At 42.6% G+C, this 7,411-nt stretch overlaps 1 non-coding gene across 1 annotated transcript; it reads right to left on the bottom strand.

The window, feature by feature from the left end:
* Positions 1-3,796: 3,796 nt before the first annotated feature.
* Trnat-ugu lies at positions 3,797-3,871 on the bottom strand. The gene has a single exon. It is a non-coding gene; the product is annotated as a tRNA-Thr (tRNA).
* Between the last annotated feature and the right edge of the window lie 3,540 nt (positions 3,872-7,411).

Raw genomic sequence — 7,411 nt, 5'->3', positions numbered from 1 at the left:
ACCCTGAAATCAGTTACGCCGTAAGAGCGTGCGTTTTGAGTGGGGACCTGCCCAAGAGGCCGCCTTTGAGCATAGTAAGACTGCGATAGCCAATCCGCCAGTACTTGGGGCACCCGATTTTAGCAAGAGGTTTATTGTGCAGACTGTTGCTTCTAATGCCGGTATTTCAGCTGTCCTCCTCCAAGAATTTGAGGGGCAGAGACAACCGTTAGCTTACGCGTCTCGGCGGTTAACAAGTGGTCCAAATGGCTCTGAGCACTATGGGACTTAACATCTGGGGTCATCGGTCCCCTAGAACTTAGAACTACTTAAACCTAACTAACCTAAGGAACACATCCATGCCCGAGGCAGGATTCGAACCTGCGACCGTAGTGGTAGCGCGGATCAAGACTGGAGCTCCTAGAACCGCTCGGCCACTTCGGACACGGTGGTTAACAGAAGCCGAGCTTAAGTATTCTGTCTATGAGTGCAAGGCTTGGCCGTTTTTTTCGCGTTAGAGAAGTGTCGGTTCTACCTTGAGCATCGGGTTTTCCAATTGGAAACCGACAATCAAGCATTGACCTGGGTACTGGCGAGGCCGTGTAAGACTGGCCGTATTGCCAGGTGAGCAGTACGTATTTCGGCATATCAGTTCGAAGTTAAACGTGTTAAAGGTTCTGAAACTGCCTTGTATAACACCACAACGACCCCCTTAAAGTCAATTAAGACAGAATATCATAATATGAAGTAGGGAAGAGTTATCTTGGCAAATACGACATCTTTGCTGATAAGCTAACACCAAGAAGTTTTGATAACAACAACATTATACATCACTGAGAGTTTTTGTTATGAAAAGAGGAGGAAGAAATCTCAGATTTAATTAATGGACAAATATCCAAGTGATAATTGCAATTAATATCTTGAAAGCTAAGTCCAAGGCGATGTTATTCAGAGATCTCTTTTATGTGGAAGAGAGTTGTAAGCGTAACGAAGAAATTCAATGCGCCTACAATACTCCTTCACGGAAGATGTCGTTTGCTGGCTCTCGTCCTGTAAAGGCTTGCGAGAACAATTCTTGTCTTAGCTATTGAGAGTACGGAACGCGACGAGATAGTTTTGCGTTCAGAAGTGTTTCTTGCGTGACGTGATTCACGGACTTCGGAAACTGATTTTCTAAGCAGAGACAGGACCTGATTGACGCGTTTAACCGTGCATAACGGCTTAATTGAACTTTATTGACGAAACTAGTGAATATTGGACTTTACTTTCAAATAGTTGGAACTAAAAGAAGAGTGGATAGTATATCAAAGGACTACACTCAATTAGTCTCGAGTAGGAAACAATTACACGACCTCACGAAGGTAATACAATTACGCTGAAGAGTCAAGTTGTCGTATTTGTCAAATAACTTAATTTTAATAGAACTGACTTTACCAACCAATTGGTTGTGCGTGTGGTGCGAAAGTTATAAAGTATTTAGTGGCCAAGAAACAATAAACTGTTCGTTCCAAGTGAAATATCAAGCGTGGACTACATTATTAAGTGATTTAATCAATGATAGTTAACAAACGACTGTTTAGCAGGGACAATTTAATCTGAATATCAAAATACCTACTTCATTAATTGAAAAGAGAGCTTTTGAACATTTCTTTTTAACATTACGGCGTAGGTTCACTCAGATGTGATCAAAGAGTATCTGTGGATCTCGCTTCATACAGGTTCAACAACTCCATAGCAACTAGCCAACAACGTACGAGAAGACTGATAATTACAATGTTTCCTCGCAATTGGTGGTGTGTACGATGCGGATAAGATTTAACAACTACTGCATATCCGAGCAATGAATCATTCAATCTTAAATCAGAAGAAGCATCCATCGCCCGAGTTCGCATTTCTGTCTCCCGTTCACCAACGGGGACCTACGTCATCGCGCATCGTGTGTCAACTCCACTGCGAGAGCTGTGGCAGTAGCAGCTCTACGGCGTCGGCAATATCAGCACGCGGTTGGAGTGCGGAGACGCCACACTTGGCGGATGTTCTCAGCCGGATGTTTACCGAAGACTTGTCTAATCAGGGAAACAAGCAGGTAGACGGCGACAATCTTAATTGTATGGTGTTAGGTGAAATTCATCTTCTGTTTCAAGACACTGCGCATCATCAGGATCAGGACCCTGTGTGGGCCCTACACTACAACGCATTCAACGCCGATTAAAATCGAAGTGTTTCCCTTGGATGGTTTAATGGTCAATAAGATTAGGATCCAATGATTTAGATGTAGAAGAGAGTCTCGTGAAATCTGGCTAAGGTTTTTGAAACACCATCTACTTTTAGGCTGATAACTGATGATGGTCGAAGTAGAGAGGATATACAATGTAGACTGGCAATGGCAAGGAAAGCGTTTCTGAAGAAGAGAAATTTGTTGACATGGAGTATTGTTGTGTCAGGAAGTTGTTTCTGAAAGTATTTCTATGGAGTGTAGACATGTATGGAAGTGAAACATGGACGATAAATAGTTTGGACAAGAAGAGAATAGAAGCTTTCGAAATGTGGTGGTACAGAAGAATGCTGAAGATTAGATGGGTAGATCACATAACTAATGAGGTATTGAATAGAATTGGTGAGAAGAGGACTTTGTGGCACAACTTGACTAGAAGAAGGGATAGGTTTCCATGTGCCACTTGTACGTAGACGCGACGCCTGCTGATGTGATGACGCATCGGTGCAGTACCTTCTGCGGAAGCCGACGCTAAGAGAAAAAGGTAGCCGGTTCGCGGATGTGGATACGGGGCGCGTGGAGACAAATGTCGACCGCAGCGATGTCACGTACCGTGTCGGCAGGCCGCGCTGGAATTGACCGCAGTGCGGAATTCTGGCTGCTGAATAAATATAAAAATGAATGAAGCTTGTTATGCGGTCGCCGCGCCTGCCTGCCTCGGTGCGTGCGTGCGTGCGCGAGCGCGTGCGGACACGCCACTGCGGGTAATTAATTACGTATAGTTAGCACCTCCAAACTATAAATTCGAGCGTATATCTGTTTAGCGGGGGGAAGATAGGCGCCAGAGATGGCGGCAAATGTTGGACACGGTAAAGCTAATTAGCGGTCGGGCACAAAAAGCTTGTATGGAGCGCGGACCGATAGTGAAATAGAGGGGGCAAAGAGAGGTACCCCCCACGTCAGCATAGATTTTTGTGCGGTTGCTTTCTCCCTTTTTTTTTGACAACGGGATTGAAAACACCATCATTTCTGGTACGCCTGGCTATGGAAGTGCATTGGTTTACTACGCAGCACCGCCAAAGCAGCGCTTTTCATTCACCGTGGGTCACATCCACACACAGAGCTGTTGTCGATGCAGCGATTAGTGATTTCACACAGTGGTTCCCCGATAGCTCACATTAGCTGTCCGTTCTCTGAATATCATCACTTTATGTACAATGGGTTTCCGTTACAAAAGTGGACTCTGGACCAAAAATTAATTCATTGTTCATAAAAACAATTCTACAGGAGAAGGGAATGAAATAATTAGAGGCAGAGGAGACAGAGTAGATTAGCGTTTAACGTCCCGTCGACAAAGATGTCATTAGAGACGGAGCACAAGCTCTGATTAGAGAAGGATACAGAAGGAAAGTGACCGTGCCCTTTCGAAAGAACCATCCCAGCGCTAATCTTAAGTGATTTAGGGAACTCACGGTAAACCTAAATAGGGGTGGCCGGACGTGGATGTGAACCTTCGTCCTCCCGAATGCAATGATAATTAAATCAATACCCTAAACTGTCTACAGGCGTTGATGTACATCAACGGGGACAGTTGAAAATGTGTGCCCCCGCCGGGACTCGAACCCAGGATCGCCTGCTTACAGGGCAGGCGCTCTACCCATCTGAGCCGCCGAGGGCACAAAGGATAGTGCGACTGCAGGGATTTATCCCTTGCACGCTCCCCGTGAGACCCACATTCCCAACTTAATGTCCACACACTACTTTCGTAGTGCTCCTGCCCACTACACTCATTACTCGCGGCAGACAATCTTACCGAGTCTCGAAGGAGTTCAGGCAATGCGTGTGCATCCGCACAGGCGGAGGTCAGTGGCCGATTAGCCTTAACTATATGGAGATGGTATCTGTTCTTTCGGACATGCAAGTCAAGTGTGCTAACCATTGTGCTACCCCACTCGGTAATAAGAGGCAGTGTAAATCTGAATCAACAACATGTAAGAGAGTGCTGTACATACGAGTATCTATGCATTGAAAATGCTAATATTAAAAATAGCAGTTATCAGACACCACTGCAATCAGTGTACAATTTTAGGAAATGCTTATTTATTATTTATTTTATTGCTACAAACGATTTCCGTTCTCGATCACCTCCTCAGAATAGGAAAAAATCACATATTAGTAACTGTGCCTTCATATCTAACACACTACAATTTTATTTCCTGTACATTATGCATCCTTACGACTTATCTTAGAAGAAAGATTAAGGAAAGGCAAACCTACGTTTCTAGCATTTGTAGACTTAGAGAAAGCTTTTGACAATGTTGACTGGAATACTCTCTTTCAAATTCTAAAGGTGGCAGGGGTAAAATACAGGGAGCGAAAGGCTATTTACAGTTTGTACAGAAACCAGATGGCAGTTATAAGAGTCGAGGGACATGAAAGGGAAGCAGTGGTTGGGAAGGGAGTAAGACAGGGTTGTAGCCTCTCCCCGATGTTGTTCAATCTGTATATTGAGCAAGCAGTAAAGGAAACAAAAGAAAAATTCGGAGTAGGTATTAAAATTCATGGAGAAGAAATAAAAACTTTGAGGTTCGCCGATGACATTGTAATTCTGTCCGAGACAGCAAAGGACTTGGAAGAGCAGTTGAATGGAATGGACAGTGTCTTGAAAGGAGGATATAAGATGAACATCAACAAAAGCAAAACAAGGATAATGGAATGTAGCCTAATTAAGTCGGGTGATGCTGAGGGAATTAGATTAGGAAATGAGGCACTTAAAGTAGTAAAGGAGTTTTGCTATTTGGGGAGCAAAATAACTGATGATGGTCGAAGTAGAGAGGATATAAAATGTAGGCTGGCAATGGCAAGGAAAGCGTTTCTGAAGAAGAGAAATTTGTTAACATCCAATATTGATTTAAGTGTCAGGAAGTCATTTCTGAAAGTATTCGTATGGAGTGTAGCCATGTATGGAAGTGAAACATGGACGATAAATAGTTTGGACAAGAAGAGAATAGAAGCTTTCGAAATGTGGTGCTACAGAAGAATGCTGAAGATTAGATGGGTAGATCACATAACTAATGAGGAAGTATTGAATAGGATTGGGGAGAAGAGAAGTTTGTGGCACAACTTGACCAGAAGAAGGGATCGGTTGGTAGGACATGTTCTGAGGCATCAAGGGATCACCAATTTAGTATTGGAGGGCAGCGTGGAGGGTAAAAATCGTAGAGGGAGACCAAGAGATGAATACACTAAGCAGATTCAGAAGGATGTAGGTTGCAGTAGGTACTGGGAGATGAAAAAGCTTGCACAGGATAGAGTAGCATGGAGAGCTGCATCAAACCAGTCTCAGGACTGAAGACCACAACAACAACAATGCATTACCCGTTGGATACCGCCATTTCGAAGACTGAAATGACACGCAACTGATGTAAGATTCTTTATACCACAGAGATGATTGATAGCCGAAACCAGTTGTAATAATTAAATAGATATAGACATCAGGCTGTCATAAACTTCCTGAAGTATGTAACTGATGCTGTGAATCACAAATATTTTAACATTGTAGAAGTATTTCGAAATTACACACATCGGTATCCTATAATTGTCATGGCATAGTGTCCTCTCAACATTTAAATCTCGGATAAAATATCGAGAAAGAAATCTGAGAGTTTATGATTTCACAATCATCTATCATTACTGCTCCAAAGCATCTTTCCTGAAGCAGCAAATGGTTAGATTTCCTTCTTTCTAGAAGTATAGTAGTAGCGATGCATAAGGATTAATTAGTATGAGTGTCCAGATGCTTGAAGTGCCATACAATTTTGTTGCTCAATTGGCTACTAGTAAGTCAGTCTTGAAATGCTTCTACACGTAAACATTGAAGAAGCCTTTGATCTATTTTCCTTCAGATCTGTGTTGATTACCCTTGATAAACAAGATTTAACACATGAACTGTGTAGATATTCCGCTATCAAGTTGGAAATAAAAAAAAATCTTTTATGGAATACTGCGTGATATGACAGTGTTATTGGAGTTGTATGCGATGGTTGTGTGCGAAATAGGGAACGTAGACCATTACGTATTAGGATACCAAACGCAATCATAAAATGCTCTGACGTCAACATTCTCAAATTTCGATGCGACTCGGTGCCGAAACTGCGCATCTTCAGACAAGGGCTCCCTCTTGTAAAACGATCGGACTGCCGTCGCAAACAACGTACCACTTGTTGTCAGTTCTTTTTATACACTTTTTACAAACCAATGGAGCAATTTCTTGGTACGTAGGCAAATTACGAACTGAAGGAGACGTCAGACAGCGAAGTTCCTCCGTACCACCAAAACTCCACTCAAGGCCGTAGAGGAAATTTTCGGATCCTTAAAGTGGGCTATGAACGAGGAACATGTCTTAAGGCAAAGCAACTGAAGCATCATTGTTTTGACTATTAACAATGAACTGTTTGCCTCCAGCGTTGGTAAACGCTGAAAGCGAACTGTTGTCTATTATTTCAACTGAAGTGACAACATTACTAATCCGGGTGACACAGTTTTTCCGGTAAGCTCAAGTAATCCTGAGTCTTGGAAAGGCCCGTCACTAGCCTTGAGTTACGTACCTGATTTAGTGCTGATCCTATCAGGAATTTCTGCAAACCAGTACTCTACCCTATGTCTTCAGATAAATAATATACAAATTTTTTGCAGTTTTTAACGCAGAAACGTCGTCGCAAATGAGCCATGGATGCTTATCTTGCACTGTCTGTAAAAGAGAAAGGACAGGGATTGTCTAAGGAACGAAAAGAGCCAACACCTCTATGTTGCCCAATTACTGACCCTCATGAGCACACAAATGACAAAGATATACAAAAGGTATTTATATATGGGAAAAGACACAAAAACCATTAATAACCACAGCATTGTCGAGTGGGCGACAAGGAACTACGGACATTCGGCAGACAACCTTCCTCAGTGGAACAGAAACTGTTGCATTGATCATGTTATGCAGGGCTATTAACCAACCGTGCAAGGAGTTAATAGCACTTACTTGGTAACATATGAGAAAGACTTTAAAAAAAAAATTTATGGACAACAATTCGTTAGGGTAAGTCCACTTGTGAGTCTGAGAAAACAGTTAAAAGGAAAACCTTAATGTGGACTAAAACAACCACGTGTCGTTACTGAATCCCTTACGAAATTAATGGCACGAACTCGGATTCACATCCTAGC

Source organism: Schistocerca piceifrons, chromosome 6 (genome assembly GCF_021461385.2).
Source record: "Schistocerca piceifrons isolate TAMUIC-IGC-003096 chromosome 6, iqSchPice1.1, whole genome shotgun sequence".
Taxonomy (NCBI): Eukaryota; Metazoa; Arthropoda; class Insecta; order Orthoptera; family Acrididae; genus Schistocerca; species Schistocerca piceifrons.
This window is presented reverse-complemented; position numbering and strand designations above follow the sequence as displayed.